Genomic DNA, 19370 nt, shown 5'->3' with positions numbered 1-19370 from the left:
CGACATAGCTACCACCTCTCGAGGAAGTGGAGTACCTACAATGACAGGAGAAACTCTCCCGTTGGCGTAGATAGTGTCTTCACTAAGCTCTACAGTGGCGGGTGCACCACTGTGGCGCTGTAAGTGTAGACACACCTAAGGCCTGGTCTAGACCTCAGTATTAGGTCAATGTAAGGCAGTTTATGTCGACCTAATTATGTCAGCGTACACACTACAGCCTTGTTCCCGCCGATGTAAGTACCCTACTACACCAACATAACTTCACCTCCACGAGAGGCAGAGGGCTTAGGTTGGTGTAGTTAGGATGACACAGTGTCCCTGTAGACACTAGGTTACTTACATCTATTGGCTGTCATTCTTGTCAATTTCACGACTCTGCTGGAGCTGTGAAATTGACAAGAAAGCCAGCTCCCCACTCCCAGCCTGAGCTGCCCCCTGGGCTCCTGGCTCCCAGCTGGGAGCATGACCGTTGACCAGACTCCAGGCATGGATCTCCCTGCCAGGAGCCCGGCTGCCCCGCAGGCTCTCGGCTCCCCACTCGGAGCAAGGCTGTGCCCGGCATGGAGCTCCATGCCTGGAGTCCGGTTGGCTGCCGTGCTCTCAGCGGGAAGACAAGAGCCCGGGGCGGGGGAGGGGCAGCTGGGCTCCCAGCAGGGAGCTGAGAAGAGGGCAGGAGGATTGGTGTATGGAGCTGAGAGCCCAGGCTCTCATGCCCACCCCCTCACTGCCCCTCAAGTCAGTGAAGCGCTCCTGGTGAGGACACGCACCACCCACAGAAGAAGGGCAGTGTGGACATGAACCACCACAGTAATTACTATGGCGGTGGTAAATCAACCTAAAATAAGTTGACTTAAGCTTCTAGTGTGGCATGCCCTTAGATAGGAGTATGCTGCCCCGGAAGGTGTTAAACAGCGTGAAACTCAGGAGCTGTGTAGCACTGTTTGCTTCATGACACACACAGTGTGCTTAGGATAAAGAAGTGCTGAATGCAGAAGAGAGCCAGCTCAGCACAACAACAAATTTGGTCCGCAGCCTAAGAGCAATAGGAGCAGTACAGTGATAAGACAGATTAACATTCACTTTAAAAATGGATCTTTCCCAGTCAGGGGAATGGAGTCCTTAGACAGGGTAATGGGCACAGTGATATTAATGCTGTGATGGGTAGACTCACTAGAAGAGAAGTCTACGGAGCTTGAACGGCCAGGGACCTGACTGAGTTTGAGTGCAGCAACACAGGGCAGGGCCGGCTCTAGGTTTTTGGCCGCCCCAAGCAAAAAATTTTTTGGCTGCCCCCCACCCCAGCCCTGGGTTCTCTGTTCCCCCCCTCCCACCCGCACCCCGTGCCGCCCCAGCCCTGGGCTCCCCCCCGCCCACCAATGATAACTCTGCCTACTCCCCCCTCACCTCCAGCTGGTCCGGTGCTGGCAGGGTCGGGGTAAGCAGCGGGGCTCCCGGGCCGTGCCTCAGCCCAGGGTCCCGCCATCCAGGGCTCCTGCCTCCAATACCAGCTGGGACCTGGGAGGGCAGAGCTGGGGAACTGCCCTGGCAGAGGGCTGAGGAGCCAGGGCACGGTAACCCCAGAGGCAGCGGAGCCCCAGAGAGCGGGACGCGGGCCCCGCACGACAGCGCCCCGCCCTCTATGGCCCCGCTGCTGCTTCTGGCCGCCCTGCCACAGTCCCTGGGCGGCTTGGGCCGCTTCGCCCAGCCCCGGCTGCAGCGCTGGGGGCAGCCGCCCTGCAGCACCTGCAGGCGACTCCGTGTGCCCCGTGGGATGTCCCCCAGCCTGAGTGTCCCCCGCTCGAAGCCTGCCCGGCCCAGCTACAAGGTGTGGGCGCTGCTCCCCTGCGGCACGAACCGCAGCACCTACAGAGCGCCCCCTGCGCACGACGCGCTGCTGCTGCCAGGGCCGGCTCTAGGCGTTTGCTGCCGGAAGCACACACACACACACACAAAAAAGGCCAGAATGCTGCCCTTGAAAATGTGCTGCCCCAAGCACGTGCTTGGTTTGCCGGTGCCTAGAGCCGGCCCTGACACAGGGTCATGATTTTAAAATCCTGGGAGGTGGGGGAGAGGGCAGTGTGTCTGAAACTGAATCAATTCTGGGGGACTGGGAAGGGTAGAGTATCATATTCCAGGAAGAAGCTACAGAAGTAGCAAGGGAAGTTGCAGTGATTTTATAGACTCAAGGGCAGAAGCAGCAGCAGGTTTGAATCAGATCGGATCTATTAGTTCAGGAAGGGGCTGCAATTGGATGAGGTCTCACAGTCCTATCTCCCTCCTCCAAGCATGAAATGGAAATTCTGCATTTGCATTGCCATGAAATTTGCATTTAGCTTGTCTGCTCAGGATCACGGATGCTGATAATTAAGCTTCAAAAGTAACACTCCGTGGAGATAAATGAGGGGGCAGCAGGCAGTACATAACTCTATTGGTACTCCTGCTTCTGTCTCTCTGGCTGGAGACTCAAAGAAGTGGGGGCCTGATCCTAGTGAGTGCTTAGTGCCCACGTACCCAGTGCTGTCAGTGGGAACTATGAGTGCTTGGCACCTCCTGGGATCTGGCCAAATCCCCCTGGGTTCATACTGTGAACCAAAAGGCTTACAAGTAAATTTGTTTGAAAATAACACAGAGAAGCTTAAATTCTGAAATAAATTACATACGGAGGCCCCAATGCCATGATTCCATCTATGTTTTTCCAAATGCAGAGAATTATTGTTCCTGACTGGAAGCCCCTTGAAGCAGGGGCTCTCATTTTATTCTGTGTTCGTACAGCACCTAGCACAACGGGGTCCTGCTCCATGACTGGGGCTTCTAGACACTATGCCAATACAAATAGTAAATAATGACAATTATGCAGCTCAGTCAACTTATAGCAAAAGGATTTGTATTATTATTTGTTTTAAACATACTTGGTTTTTCCATAGAAACATGAATAAGTAGCTCATCTATGAGCTCTGGACCAAATCCTTATTATTCATTAGTTAGACTGTAGCAATGCACACCCATCATTGCGTGAAGGGCGTATTCAAGAAGACATGGGGCCTGAGTCTCTGCAGCCTTGCACTTTGTGCAAAGTGGGTGTGAAGTGCTACCAAATCTGAATGATACAGTTTTACAGCCACTTAGCACTGTGGGGAATGGGGACAACAGTCCCCAACCCCAAAATTTCACAGTCTAAAAGGGACCAGGGATGCAGCACACTGTAGAAGCACATTGATCAAGGCAATGATAGATGCATGCTTTATTAGTTGCACACAGCGTTGTAGTAGCTGTGTCAGTCCCAGGATATTAGAGAGACAAGATGGGTGAGGTAATCTCTTTTATTGGACCAACTTCTGTTAGTGAGAGACAAGCTTGCGAGCTCATACAGAGCTCTTCTTCAGGTCTGGACACATACTCAGAGGGTCTATCTATACTGCAATTAAACACCTGCAGCTGGCTTGTGGCAGCTGATTCTGGCTCACCAGGCTATTTAGTTGCGGTGTAGATATTCAGGCTCACAATGGAGCTCAGACTCTCGGACCCACCCCTCCCACAGGGTCCCAGAACCCAGCCCAGGCCTGAACATCAACACCGCAACTACGCAGCCGCACAGCCCGAGCCCAAATCCGCTGACACAGGGCAGCCACTGGTGTTTAACAGCAGTGTAGACAGCTCTAGAATGTCACAGCTAAGTACAAGGTGGAATCAATCATTTAGCACAACTAGTTAACACATTTCAAGGGACCATTCAAGGTGAAGAGACTCCCCAGCTTTTTTTCTCTCCTTTCCTCCTCTCTCTCCCCATGACTGAAGGGATGTTAAGCACTCCTAGTGTGGACATAGTTTATACAGGCAAAAGTGCCAGCATATAGCGGCACCAACTTTCTCCGGCGCTGGTGGGTGCCCGCGCCCCCTTGCCCCTTTCCCCACCCCTGCCCCGACTCTACCCCATCCCCGCCCCTGGCCCTGCCCCCATTCCAACCCCATCCCCAAAGTCCCGGCCCTAACTCCGCCCACTCCCTGCCCCTATTGGATCCCTTCCCCAAATCCCTGCCCCGGCCCTGCCTCTTCCCCCAGCGCACAGCGTTCTCCCCCTCCCTCCCTGCCCCACAAATCAGCTGTGTCACAGCGCAAGGGCTGAGAGGGAGGAGAAGCAGGATGCGGCGGCATGCTCACAGTGTTGGCGGAGGCAAGTTGAAGCAGGGGGACGGGGCGGGGCCAGGGGGAGCTGCCGGTGGGTGCTCAACACCCAATTTTTTTCCCTGTGGGTGCTCCGGCCCTGGAGCACCCATGGAGTCGGCACCTATGCCAGCATAGCTTATTCTAGGCCACGTCTACATTAGCGAGTTTACAGTGGCACACTGTACCAATGCAGCTGCACCTCTGTAAGATCGCTCGTGTAGCCGCACTATACTGATGGGAGAGAGTTCTCCTGTCAACATCATAAAACCACCTCCATGAGCGGCATAAGTTGTCAGCGGGAGACACTCTCCTGCTGACAGAGCTGTCTTTCACTACCACTTATGCTGGCAAAACTTCTAAAATGTTGTCAAATTGTCAAAGGGCCTCTTCAGTGTCCTCTAATACTTGGGCACACAGTCAGTTGCACAATCAAACCTCCACATTTATACATGCAAACGGACAGAATTTAAAATGATAAAGGATCATTTCTATGTTCAGATGTCTGTTCCTTTCCAACCTCTCCTCACTCCCAAATGGGCCCTTGCTCATTCTCCCAACCACTGTTTACCCCCAGAAAACCATAGAAGATTATTCACATTACAGCTGCATGGGAATTTTTCAACTAAACAGATGATTTGTCAAAACAAACTTTTTGTGGGAACGTATCAGCTTTGATTAAACTTTCACTGTGAACGGGTGTGTGTGACAGGGAAAGAGGTAAGGGCATTGTATGGGAAACCCAAGTTCAAGTTCCTGCCTGAGTCAGAGCAGGAACTTTGCAAAACATTGAGAAAGATCTCGGTTTCATCCCGATACAAAATGGGAAAGTTTTGAAATCTCAACAATTTTTGCAAGATAGGACAACAATTTCCAGCTCAGCTCTAACTCACAACCCTAGAAATGAAAGCAAGTGCAAATATTGTGGGCTTAATTGAGGAGGCCCATTGGAAGTAAGCCCCTCATTGTCCCTTTGTTTTTTGCAATTCCAATAATTTATCCTCAAATATAAATATTACTTATACTGTAGTAGCACCTAAAAGGATCAGCGCTCCATTTTGCTAGGCACTGTAATAAAAGAGATGGTCCTTGCCCCAAGGAGCTCACAAGCCAATTAAGTCAAAGGCCTTTGAAGAAACGTGTATAAACATGCACTGAACCATCCTTCCTGATCACCATAAATCAGAATCAGATAATCCAGCATCGGTCATTTTTTAATCAGTGCCTGTGTTATTTTGTGGAGCAAGAAGTATGAAGGCTGGATGCTGGAGGATACTCTAAGAGAACTATGATGAGTAGCCCAGTTCTTTCAGCTTTTAGAAGTGAGGCATCTCCTCCTTCTAAAAGTGGTATTTATAGATCTAGCAAAGGCTGGACTAATTTAGCTGTGACTTGCTTATAAATATCCCAGTACCATGTGGAGAGTTGCTAAATTAGGCTTTAATTTGTTTTACTGAATTGAAGGCTTCTAGGAAAGCTAGGTTATTAAATAGAGTGAGGAGGTAACCCTTATTTTGCAGGTATCTTGTCAAGAGGCTCTAGGGAAACACAAAATTATCCCTGTAGCTCTCTAAATGAAGTTAAATTTCTCTTTCTGATTACATAATTCAACTAACATAACTTTAGTCTGTTGAATTTTGGACATAAATGCTTTGTTCTAGTTAATATGTAGGCTGTGCCAAAGGACACAGTGAAGATTATAGGCCAAATTCAGCCCTGCTGTAAATAGGTGCAAAACTGTTGGTTTCAAAGCACGAGAGCAGAATTTGATCTATAGAGTGATAAAGATTTAGTGAGTTATGGTATCCAGTTGTATATAAGCCTCTGCTGTTTGGTTAAGGAGCAGAGGTCTTTTTAGAACTGATGGAGTGTGAAGTCTTAGCAACTATAAACCAGTGCTGGGCCACTGTTTATTTATGCACTTTTGGATGCTACCTCTTCCTTTCCCAGTGCAATTGTATGAAATACAATATGTTTGTCTCTCACAAACACATAATTTCCTTTATGCATCTCACACATTGCCTTCACCCAACAACTGATTCAGCTCATTCATATGCATCATTTAATGGTAACATACACACCAACCAGGAGGTCAGCTCATGTTCAGGAGCACCCTCCCGCTGCCATTGGTGGACTATCGTGAATACTCGGAGCATGGGAATACACAGTCAGGCACAGCAACGAATCCAAGGAAGAGCAGAAGGTGGCAATGGATCACAGTGCTGACGGTAACTAGTCCTCCATTTAATGGGTGGACTGGACTTCCACACTTGGGAGGAAGTTCAGAATGTCAAGCAAAAACCCATCACTTAGTGGATATTGGAGGAAGAGGAGAAAAGGTAAGAGCACATCTGGTTGGGAGAGTTTCTCGATGGCAGCAGAGGCAGAAAGGAAGGTGCACTCAAGCTTTCATTGGGTCTGAGACATGTTTAAGCTTAATTCTCCCTTGCTGCCAACTGTCCTGCCTTATGGATGAAAGATAATACAGGCCAAGTCTACACTTCAGCGCTACATCAGCACATGTGCGCTGATACAGCTACACTGCTGTTGCACGTCTGGTGAAGACACGCTATGCCGAGGGGAGAGCGTTCTCCCATTGGCATAATTACTCTACCTCAGCAAGAAGCAGAAGCTATGTCGGTGGGAGATCATCTCGTGCCAGTGTGGACAGCGTAAAACTGGTGTCATTTGGGGAAGAGGAGGGGTTAGCACTCCTGAGCAATGCAAGTTAGCCTAACTTAAGTGGTAGTATAGACCTGCCCTCAGATTGGGATTTTGTTACATGTCCTTTGATATCTCAAAATGCATTCAATGTTACAGCACTTCCAACCCTCTCCTTTTATTTATTGTCCTTTATTGCTTTACTTGTACTGAATGTTATTTAGACTGGACTCTTCCTGGTAGGCACCTGACATTTTATGCATCATTGAAGTGACAAGCGCTCTGTGAGGCTGTATGATCAAGTAATAAGGATGCAATAAAAGTGATATGCAATTATAGTGATTATCAAATTGATACCTTGTGGCAGTGTGGTCTAGTGGCTAGGTTATTTTGGGCTGGCAAACAGAAGACCTCGATTCTACTCCCAGCTCTGCCACTGGTCTGCCACATGACCTTGGGCAAGTCTCATGGAACAGAGACATCTGTTCCAACTTCCACCCTTTGGCTGGCATGTCTATTTAGCTATATGCTCTTTGGGGAAGGGCCTATTTCTTGCTGCATGTTCATGTAACACCTACCATGGTGCGGTACTACTATAATATATTAATAAGATTCCAGGATTGTTACTCTGAATCCAGGTGGATTACTTGGCCTCACTGCCACTGTTCTTCAAAACCAAGCACCCATAACCCCTCACTGCAGCACACATCCCTCATTTGCCACCCACACAAACCAACACAAATCTTCCAGGATTGTCACTCTGTCTGCATGTCATTGTGTCGGTTGAGTCAGTGTGAAACAATGGAAGCAGCCAGAAGCATGGCTGAGAGCCCTTTTTGTTTAATATATAACCAGGTTCAGTGAAACTAGGCCCCGTGAGAAAGAATCTGATGGAATGTAGGAGTCCAAAGGTTCTGTGGCAGTTTGAAAGTGACAGTTGACCAGAGAAGGTGGCAGTAACAGCAACGCAAAGTAACAAAGAAATGGTTGTGACTCCAGCAGCTCTGGGCACAAACTTTGGGTAACACACACACACTGGCACTGCTTACTACAATACAGTGCATGGAAAAAAGAGCCCCCAAATGCTACTCACCTAGGTGGCTTTACTGCTCCAATAGATGATTTCCTAATCACTAATACATGCCACTTTGTGTCGTGTTAGTGTGTTTCCTGCTATGGTGTTCAGTGAAAAAGTACACAGGCATGCTGGTCAGAAGGCTTGCCCCAAGCACTAGAATAATCTGATTCCAGGCCACACAGAATTGGGCACATGTGAAAACGTTTCCCCATTAATCTTTGGCCACACACAATGCAAGAAAGAAAGATACCCCATAGGCCTCCAAGGACCTAAAAGAAAGAGAACACTAAGGGGGAAAAAATCAAATACAGATGGTGGATTACTGACCCTACTGCCACCTTGTCATGGGGTTCACTCACCACTAGGGCACCTCCTCCTGGCTACTCTGCACATTAGCTCCTTCCAGGTCCAACACGCCCTTCTGCTGCTCATTCACATGCCCTGCCACATCTCTCTCTCTGCGACACAGGAAGTTCCCTCTTCATGGCTTGGCCTCTGGCCAGGTCATGATAGTCCTCCCCTTCCAGGGTCAGGACTCCAAGGCTTCTAGTCTCCCCTTAGTGTCTTCCTTTCCCTCCCAAAGGTTAGAGAGTGACTATTACCCACTCTGTTCTCAGCTTCTTAGTTTTACACTACCTCAGCCTGTTCCTATCCAGCTAGGCTCCATCTTCTATGAGGGCTTGCCTAACCAGCCTAATTCTCCCTCCAGTGCAGCATATCAGGTTAATTAGCCCCTTCCCAGCTACCTTAACCCTTTCAGGTGAGAGGTGGAGTGAAATGTGGGCTGTCATCTACTAGTGAAAAGAATAATATTGTCTCAGTGACAGCATTCTCAAATGTGCTCAGGTTATGGTGATTTTTCTAATTGTGCTCCCTACCTGGGATCTGAAAATCCAGCTGTACTCTTCCTGCCTCTAATCACAACAGCAGTTAACATTCTGCAGCTGGAGTTTTCCTCATTAAGTCAATGATGGTGCATGATTCAGAGTTAGATGCAGCTTGCTCATCCATGGCTGTCATGGTTTGAAATGCAGAGCCAATATAGCCTGCAAGCTGAAGCGAACACTTGTTTTCATCATCAAAGCAAGCAGAGAGGATGTGCACATGCACAGGGAGTCATTATATTGAGTAGCAAGGTGCCATTCTTCATAGTGAGTTGTGACTACAACTACATTTGAAGGCAAGAGAGAAATTCACTATGAGCAAGGACTTCTCTTAGTTCTTCACTAAACTTATAGATAAGGCTATGAGTATGTCACGGAGGTCGTGGAAGTCACGGAATCTGTGACTTCCAGAGACCTTCATGACATTGGAGCCCCGCAGCAGCCCAACCACTGCTGGCAGCAGGGGACCCTCCCACAGCAGCCCAGCTACCACAGCAGTGAGGGACCCCCCTGCCAGCTCCCAGCCCTGCAGCCAGTGGGGGACCCCGCAGATCTCAGTCACTGTGGGCAGTGGGGGACACCCCCCAGCTCCCAGCCCCATGGTCAGGGGTCCCTCCCAGCTTCCAGCCACTGAGCGGAGGTGGAGGCACAGCTCCCTGCTGTTGCATGCAGTGGGGCAGGCTGCTGGGCCCTCCTCCCTCCGCATTTTGTCAGGGATGCTTTTAGTAAAGTCAGGGAGAGGTCACGGCTTCCATGAATTTTTGTTCATTGCCCGTGACCTGTCCATGACTTTTACTAAAAATGTCCATGACAAAACTGTAGCCTTATTTATAGGGTGTAACACTAACTTTGTCCTTGTGCCAGGTGCTGTTGGAAGTGTGATACAGTAGGTTTTGCTAAGCCTTTCACCACAGGGGACAAATATATACATCTTTAGTTTGAATAAGAATGGCCAGAGTGGGTCAGACCAAAGGTCCATCTAGCCCAGTATTCTGTCTTCCGATAGTAGCCAATCCCAGGGGCCCCAGAAGGAATGAACAGAACAGGGAATTATCAAGTGATCCATCCCCTGTCGCCCATTCCCAGCTTCTGGCAAACAAGAGGCTAGGGATACCATCCCTGCCCAGCCTGGCTATTAGCCATTAATGAACCTATTGATGGACCAGCTGAGCGGCAAACAGCGGAGGCTAACAGAGGGAGATTGCCTGGGAGTTTGCCTCGGGAGAGTGCACTGAGGCTATCATCATGCAGGCTTCTCTAAGTAGTTACTGCAACAGTTGAGGAAGCTCTTAGAAGGAAGGAAATATGGATGGTGAGCGTTCAGCTCTTGTTACTTGCACAGGATGTGCCATGTTTGTCTTTCTTCCACAGGACAGAAGTGACTTTTTCTTCCACAGGACAGAAGTGACTTTCTCTGTACAAAGTGCAAGCTGGTCTCCATATTGGAAGAGAAGGTTTGAGGTCTGGAGAAACAAGTGTCGACCCTGCATTGCATAAGAGAAAAATGAAGATTTCCTGGACAGACGTCAGGATATGCTTCTACGGACACAACATTCTGAAGAATCAGAGCAGGCTGTGCAGCAGGGACAAAAGGACGGTGAAGAAATTTGGCAGCATGTGACCTCCAGAAGAAGAAAGAGGAGCGTCCATGTACCAGCAATGCAGATACAGGTGAGCAACTGTTTTCATGTTCTCTCCACAGGTACTAATGCGGAGAGTGGACTAGATGATACATGTGAGGGAAGGGAGTAGAAGGAGACTCCACCAATTGGAAGGCATGAGATGCACTGTCTTACGGATGGGGGTTCCATGACCACCGCTCCAGAGAAGGAGGCGGGTGGTGGTGGTTGGGGACTCCCTCCTCGGTCATCGATCTGCTGCCCCAACTGGGAAAACCAAGGTGTCTGCTGCTTGCCCAGAGCTAGGATTCACGATGTGATGGAGAGATTGCCGGGACTCATCAAGCCCTCGGATCACTACCCCTTCCTGCTTCTCCATGTGGGCACCAATGATACTGCCAAGAATGACCTTGAGCGGCTCACTGCAGACTACGTGGCTCTGGGAAGAAGAATAAAGGCGTTTGAGGTGCAAGTGGTGTTCTCATCCATCCTCTCTGTGGAAGGAAAAGGCCCGGGTAGAGACCGTCAAATCGTGGAAGTCAATGAATGGCTATGCAGGTGGTGTCGGAGAGAAGGCTTTGGATTCTTTGACCATGGGATGGTGCTCCAAGAAGGAGGAGTGCTAGGCAGAGATGGGCTCCACCTAATGAAGAGAGGGAAGAGCATCTTCGCAAGCAGGCTGACTAACCTAGTGAGGAGGGCTTTAAACTAGGTTCACCGGGGGAAGGAGACCAAAGCCCTGAGGTAAGAGAGCAGTATGACTGCTCAGAGCTCCCGTATGAAACTGCAGAAAAACACAGAGTCTCTGGGTTAAGTTTAGAAGTGTGAGCAACAAGGGTGATGTCGTGGGAGTCTGTTATAGACCACCAGAGCAGGGGGATGAGGTGGACGAGGCTTTCTTCCGGCAACTAACAGAAGTTACTAGATCACAGGCCCTGGTTCTCACGGGAGACTTTAATCACCCTGATATCTGCTGGGAGAGCAATACAGCGGTGCACAGACAATCCAGGAAGTTTTTGGAAAGTGTAGGGGACAATTTTCTGGTGCAAGTGCTGGAGGAACCAAGTAGGGGCAGAGCTCTTCTTGACCAACTGCTTACAAACCAGGATGAATTAGTAGGAGAAGCAAAAGTGGATGGGAACATGGGAGGCAGTGACCATGAGATGGTCGAGTTCAGGATCCTGACACAAGGAAGAAAGGAGAGCAGCAGAATACGGACCCTGGACTTCAGAAAAGCAGACTTTGACTCCCTCAGGGAACTGATGGGCAGGATCCCCTGGGAGAATAACATGAGGGGGAAAGGAGTCCAGGAGAGCTGGCTGTATTTTAAAGAATCCTTATTGAGGTTGCAAGAACAAACCATCCTGATGTGTAGAAAGAATAGTAAACATAGCAGGCGACCAGCTTGGGTTAACAGTGAAATCCTTGCTGATCTTAAACACAAAAAAGAAGCTTACAAGAAATGGAAGATTGGACAAATGACCAGGGAGGAGTATAAAAATATTGCTCAGGCATGCAGGAGTGAAATCAGGAAGGCCAAATCACACTTGGAGTTGCAGCTAGCAAGGGATGTTAAGAGTAACAAGAAGGGTTTCTTCAGGTATGTTAGCAACAAGAAGAAAGTCAAGGAAAGTGTGGGCCCCTTACTGAATGAGGGAGGCAACCTAGTGACACAGGATGTGGAAAAAGCTAATGTACTCAATGCTTTTTTTGCCTCTGTCTTCACAAACAAGGTCAGCTCCCAGACTACTGCACTGGGCAGCACAGCATGGGGAGGAGGTGACCAGCTCTCTGTGGAGAAAGAAGTGGTTCAGGACTATTTAGAAAAGCTGGACGAGCACAAGTCCATGGGGCCGGATGCGCTGCATCTGAGGGTGCTAAAGGAGTTGGCGGATGTTATTGCAGAGCCATTGGCCATTATCTTTGAAAACTCATGGTGATCCAGGGAGGTCCTGGATGACTGGGAAAAGTCTAATGTAGTGCCCATCTTTAAAAAAGGGAAAAAGGAGGATCCGGGGAACTACAGGCCAGTCAACCTCATCTCAGTCCCTGGAAAAATCATGGAGCAGGTCCTCAAGGAATCAGTTCTGAAGCACTTAGAGGAGAGGAAAGTGATCAGGAACAGTCAGCATGGATTCACCAAGGGCAAGTCGTGCCTGACTAACCTAATTGCCTTCTATGACGAGATAACTGGCTCTGTAGATGAGGGGAAAGCAGTGGATGTGTTATTCCTTGACCTTAGCAAAGCTTTTGATAGTGTCCCACAGTATTCTTGCCAGCAAGTTAAAGAAGTATGGGCTGGATGAATGAACTATAAGGTGGATAGAAAACTGGCTAGATCGTCGGGCTCAACAGGTAGTGATCAATGGCTCCATGTCTAGTTAGCAGCCGGTATCAAGCGGAGTGCCCCAAGGGTCGGTCCTGGGACCGGTTTTGTTCAATATCTTCATTAATGATCTGGAGGATGGCGTGGACTGCACCCTGATCAAGTTTTCAGATGACACTAAACTGGGAGGAGTGGTAGATACACTGGAGGGTAGGGATAGGATAGAGAGGGACCTAGACAAATTAGAGGATTGGGCCAAAAGAAATCTGATGAGGTTCAACAAGGACAAGTGCAGAGTCCTGCACTTAGGACGGAAGAATCCCACGCACTGCTACAGACTAAGGACCGAATGGCTAGGCAGCAGTTCTGCAGAAAAGGACCTAGGGGTTACAGTGGATGAGAAGCTGGATATGAGTTGACAGTGTGCCCTTGTTGCCAAGAAGGCTAACGGCATTTTGGGCTGTATAAGTAGGGGCATTGCCAGCAGATCAAGGGACGTGATCATTCCCCTCTATTCGACATTGGTGAGGCCTCATCTGGGGTACTGTGTCCAGTTTTGGGCCCCACATTACAAGAAGGATGTGGAAAAATTGGAAAGAGTCCAGTGGAGGGCAACAAAAATGATTAGGGGGCTGGAGCACATGACTTATGAGAAGAGGCTGAGGGAACTGGGATTGTTTAGTCTGCAGAAGAGAAGAATGAGGGGGGATTTGATAGTTGCTTTCAACTACCTGAAAGGGGGTTCCAAAGAGGATGGATCTAGACTGTTCTCAGTGGTACCTGATGACAGAATAATGAGTAATGGTCTCAAGTTGCAGTGGGGGAGGTTTAGGTTGGATATTAGGAAAAACTTTTTCAGTAGGAGGGTGGTGAAGCACTGCAATGGGTTACCTAGGGAGGTGGTGGAATCTCCTTCCTTAGAGGTTTTTAAGGTCAGGCTTGACAAAGCCCTGGCTGGGATGATTTAGTTGGGGATTGGCCCTGCTTTGAGCAGGGGGTTGGACAAGATGACCTCCTGAGGTCCCTTCCAACCCTGATATTCTATGATTCTATTATTCTATCCTCCATGAACTTATCTAGTTCTTTTTTGAACCCTGTTATAGTCTTGGCCATCACAACATCCTCCTGCAAGGAGTTCCACAGGTTGACTGAACGTTGTGTGAAAAAATACTTCCTTTTGTTTGTTTTAAACCTGCTGCCCATTAATTTCATTTGGTGCCCCCTAGTTCTTGTGTTATGAGAAGGAGTAAATAACACTTCCTTATTTACTTTCTCCACACCAGTCATGATTTTATAGACCTCTATCATATCCCCCCCTTAGTCGTCTCCTGACTTAGTTGTTTCCTGAATGAATCAGGAAAGATCTTTAAAAAAAACAGAAGATTCTCCTGGCTTTTTCTTAGTCATGGTTACTATAAACAGAAGCCTCTACCACTCAGGTATCTAGTAGGGTCAAATCTTAGAGGTAACGGGCTACATTAAAAAAAAGAAAAAACCTCCAAAGAAAACTGATGCTACAATAGCCCATCTGAACGTGAGCAGCAAGCGACCTGATCAAAACATGAACATTCATTCTAGGCTCCCTTTGCTACCCCAGAGCAGATTGTCTACAATTCCAGCCACTGGATTAGAGTACCGCACTGTTTATAACACTTGTACCCAGAGCAACTGGCATCCAAGCAGAAACAAGCCAAAGTCTGCATGTTTAAGCTATTAACAACTCAAAATGAAGTAAGTGAAACCTTAAAACACATGTATTAGAAGCAAGTCATGAACAGGTGGTGTGAAAAACGTTTGTTGCCTGGACTTTTGCTCTCCCATTGGCCAGCTGGGCATCTGCCCTCCAGCTGTGGAGAAGACTGTCGGGTTAGACTCTCTGCTCTGCGGAACCCTCCTGGGTCTGGGATTCGAGTGGAAGCCCACCTGCTTTGAAACTTCTCACTTCGCTCCAAGTTACTTGCCCCAGTCCCTCTGCTTGTGTTTCTTTGTGGGAGGCTCCAGTGGTGTATGGCAGTCTTGGGACAGAATGTGGCAAGACCTCTGCACTGTGGTTTGCAACCTACTGAATTTCTTCTTGTTCACAGGAATGTAAATACTGAGAGATTGGAGGATAGTGCTTGAATCCTTTTGAGAGTGCAAGGACTCAACAGTGGACTCACTAAACAGCTTGGATCTGTTGAAGGAGAGATCTGCAACAGCATTCTGGTCAACCTGCGCCACACATAACAATCACTGTCACCAGGGAGTGTTGTGTCAGCTACATCCAGGGAGGACTGTAGTGAACTCCTCACTATAAATCAATGACAGCCTGAAATTGCTCTCATTGTTTTTGAGGCAGATGGTCAATAAAAGCATTGAACTTTCCATAATTGGTGGAGTTTTATTTCGCCATTAGGACTTGGTATTTGGCAGCTCTAAACTATAGTGATGCAAAAGAATAACTCTTGCAGCCAAACAAGTCTAATTGTTTTTGGTACTTATCATGGGGGTGGATATAGAGTGGTGTTGCGGTTATATTCATTGACTGCATCAATCACTAAGGAGTCTGGGGTAGGATGTGTGATCAGGAACTCTGAACCCTTACTGGGAACACAGTACATCTTATCTGCCCTCTTGCACATGAGGGTATGGTAGCTGGAGTCTGCAAAATTGTTTTTACAGGTTCAAACAGAGTCTAGTTTATAGGCAGGGCTACCCTGCCAGAGAAGGCAGGATGAAGGATGTCAATCAGTTTATGTTGAGTCTCATGAATCTCCTCCTAAGGGATTGGGAGAGAATCTGAAATTCTTTAAATGAGATCCTGAAATTGTTTAAAATCATTTGCATGTGCCTGGGGAGGAGGCTTTACTGCCTCATCAGGTGAGGAGAAAGATATTAGTCTGGGGTGTAGCTTCCTCATCAGCCCTTCTCTCCTGATCCTTGAAAAATCCCTCTTGAGGAGGTGACTGACATGGAAGATCTGGAGGAGTAGGACGTTGTTGCCTCTGATGCTCCCCATGCCTGTAGTTAGAAACTCTGGAGAACTGCCCCCTAAAGGCAGCCCATGGATCCCTGAATGACCACTGGGGTGGTCAATAAGGGGAGAGGGGCACCCATGCATGTTCATACCAAGAGAAGTGTGGGGTAGCCCAGGCATGTCTGTGCCTCAAGGATTCCCTTAAGGAAAGGCTGTTGGAAAAGACACCTCTGTACTAGTAATCTAACAAGCCTGAACAGATATCTGAGAGTCAAAGGAGCTACCCTTCCCCAAAGTCTAGATGGGGGCAAGTGATTGGGGAATTGAGACAAGGTGTCAGTCTATGCCAGTGGTACCAGAGAGTGTGTCTGGTGAAATGGTGCGGAACTGGCAAGACATGAGGTCTAAGAGTCTTTCAGCAGCCATCAACAGAGGTAACTTGGGTTTGTCTGAAACAATCAAACCTTGGGAGAACCTAAACTCCTGCAGTACGAGGAGAAGCTGTTCGGGAACCTGGTGCGGTTCAGAGCTGGAAGCAGGTATTATTGAGGATGACTTTGATTTGTAAAAAACTGGTTAACATGTTTTTGGGTACTGCTGGCAGTGCAGGAACCACTGACACCAGAATCGGTACTGGTCTGGTTGATGCAGAGAGCTTAGAGTCTCTAGAGCCCTGATCCTGCTTGGATGGTACCAAGACTAGCCTAGGTACTGAGGGATGATGGGTACTGTGAGCCTTAGAGGTACATGGGACTTTCACAAGACACTCACTACCAGAGGATCTTGGAACCTCAACAGTACTCTCTTTAGGATGTGAGGTCTTCTCTCAGGTGACCGGAGCTTCTTAGTCATGACTCTTTTCAGAAGGGATTCAGAGCTACTCTTTATAGAAGTCTTAGAATTGTCCCTCACAGACTTTCTTGGGCAAGTAGGCACTCTGATTCTCAGAACTCTGATGTACTGAGGAGCTGGAATCTGGGCCTGGGTCCAAAGAAGGTCAGAAGGAATGCTCCATAATGAGAAGTCTTAACTTTATCTCCCTGTCTTGAACCTTCCTTAGAAGGGACATGGATGGCCCCTAAGCAACACGGACAGCTAGTGGGAGAGATTCCTGGCAAATTAGGCAATGTTTAAATACTGGGGATCTAGGCATAACCCTGAGGAAAAAAAGTAAACTCCTTTGAAAGAAGGAGGAAAAATCCTCCCTGCCCCCCCTCCCCCGAGGGGGGGAGCAGGGAGATAAAACTGAGGTGTGGGGGGTGGGAGACAAAGGTCTCTTGAAAAAAAATCCACTCAAACTAACAGAAGAGAAAGGGAAAGCTACATAAAAACTTAACCAGTATAAAGAAGTGGGCACTGCAAGTTGCTCTGTCTCAAGCTGCATGGTTCGGAAGGAACTTAGGTCTGTTTATCAGACACTGCCCTATAAACACGGTATAGGCGGGCATAAGGATAGCTAGGGTGCATGTGCGGACTAAGTCTCCCATGAAAGGCACATAGGGTGCATGAGCACTTGAAGTGGAGCACCCATAGGGACAATACCTGAAGAAGAATCATCCTTGTCTTTAAATATACGTGAATAACCCTACAGGCTTCAGCTGTAAAGGCAGTCACAGTCTGTAGCAGTCCTCCCTCTCCTTCCGCCCATGAAGGCCTCTTCTCCTTCCCTGCCTACAAGATAACCTTTAAAGTTTTGTAATTAACTGAAAACTGTAGTCAGTCCTGCTCCCATTAATAGTTCAGTTAGAAATAGTTCACTGCAGGTTTGAGAGGGGTAGTATAATTTTCCATTGAAAGGCACCCCGGCAGTGTTTGTAAGGGACGTTTTCAAAAGGAGAGAGCCCTCTGTGAGGCACCTGGGCTGCTTCTCATTGAACTGTTATTTAAACCCGCTCCCACTTCAGCTTCTTAAGACTCTCAAGACAGTTTTCAAGTAAAATTAAGACACAGAACAAGCTCAACTATTGGAGGACAGGGGATGGGTAGAGGGGCAGAGAGAAAATGGAGGTTTAAGCCTGCCGTCTTCTCCTGCCTATTTTGGGGGGGCTGGGGGGAGAAGGGGAGTGGAAGGTAAGGGCTGGAAAGGAAGCATGCAGTAATACTATAGGGAATAATCCTGCAGTAGAAAAATGTGCATGGATTAGAGGACCTAATAGGTATTTCCCATTTCTGATCTCCATGAATCTGTTATATTTAGTTGCTTAGAGCACTCAGCAACTCATACATATCTTTGTTTACCATACTTTGTGACTGTTCATAAGAATATGGCACTCTGTTAGCAGGTGGTTTTGCATTCTGGAAAGAAAAATTACACATTCAGGCCTAGTTCCTAGGGCTGACCGGGCAAGGGATATAGATGAGATCTGAGAGGGAAAGGGATATGGATGAGATCTGACTCTAGCTCCTCTTCCATTCCCTTTGATGTTGAAGGTGTTTAGTTGCCCCTTTGTAGAGACTTATCACTCACATTAATATGATGAGGCATTACATATACATAACAAGGGAGATCATACCTATTAGGTAGCACTGTGTAATGATGGGTGCAGGAAATAGCTAGTCAGGACTTCTGGCTTCTAACCCTACCTCACAAGGTCATTGTGCTTAGTTATTCCTTGTAAAGTGCTTTTGAATATTAGAAGGTCTCCCCATGTAAGCTCCCGCCCCTCTTTGAGCTTCTCCTCTGGCTTCCTTTTGCCTTCTGTATCGAGTCTGAGCTTCTCATCTCTGCCTCCAAGGCCCTGCCTAACTCCACCCTGTTCTCCTTTCTTCCCACTGCCCTTCACCTTCTTCAAGGCCTGCCTTGCCCTTGGTATTCTTCTCACACAGAACGCCATGTCTTCCATGCTGCTGCCCCTTGCATCTGTGAATCCTACCAGTACAAATCCACATCAACAACAAAATACCATCAATCACCCTTTAGAGGTTTGTGGTAAATAATTATTATGATAGAACTTTCTCCACGGGATCTCCCACTGTGTTCTGTCTAATCAGCTCATAAGCTCCTTTAAGCAGAGGCCTCTTACTCACTTGGGTCACCAAGCATACTGAGAACACTGGGTATTTATAATGCTACAGAAGTGCCTTCCTCACAGACTCTGATCCTTCCATGCTGTATCACCTGCACAAAGATGTTACTTATACTTGTATTACGGCAGCACCTAGGAGCCCCAGTTATGGACAATTATCCCACTATGTCAGGGACTGGACAAAACACAGGACACGGCGGCTTGCTCTGCCAAAAGAGATTACAATCCAAATAATGTCACTAGGTGCCTCAGTTTACCCCTGAATTAAATGCCTATTGAAATTAATTAAAGTCTTTCTGTTGACTCCAGTGGATTTTGGATCAGCCCTCAACAGGTTCCTGCCTCCTAGGAATTTTGCTACTTGAGGCGTAGTTATTTAATGCCTGTAAAGCACTTTTATTGGTCGAATGGAAGACAACATAAATAAGCTTATGATTGCTCCTTTAAATCACTGAAATGGATTTCATGATAGGAAGTGTATAGATTATGGAACATCCAGGAAATACTAATCTTGCTTGGTCATTCTGGAAAAATGGATAGATTTATAGAATATCAAACATGAGCAGGAATTAAAGCAAGGTTACATAAATGCCTTGTGAATCACATACTTGCTTATACAATGAGAAGTCCTTGTGGCAACTTGGAGACTGACGAATTTA

At 47.8% G+C, this 19370-nt stretch overlaps 1 long non-coding RNA gene across 1 annotated transcript in view; it reads right to left on the bottom strand.

Annotated features, from left to right (window-relative positions):
- Positions 1-8553, bottom strand: part of LOC135981258 (uncharacterized) — a 145579-nt gene extending 137026 nt beyond the window's left edge. The window contains exon 1 of the long non-coding RNA XR_010598202.1: positions 8260-8553. This is a non-coding gene — a long non-coding RNA (uncharacterized LOC135981258). The remainder of the gene's footprint in view (positions 1-8259) is intronic.
- Between the last annotated feature and the right edge of the window lie 10817 nt (positions 8554-19370).

Source organism: Chrysemys picta, chromosome 2 (genome assembly GCF_011386835.1).
Source record: "Chrysemys picta bellii isolate R12L10 chromosome 2, ASM1138683v2, whole genome shotgun sequence".
Taxonomy (NCBI): Eukaryota; Metazoa; Chordata; order Testudines; family Emydidae; genus Chrysemys; species Chrysemys picta.
The sequence above is the reverse complement of the archived record's forward strand: the minus strand, read 5'-3'. Positions and strand labels throughout refer to the sequence as shown.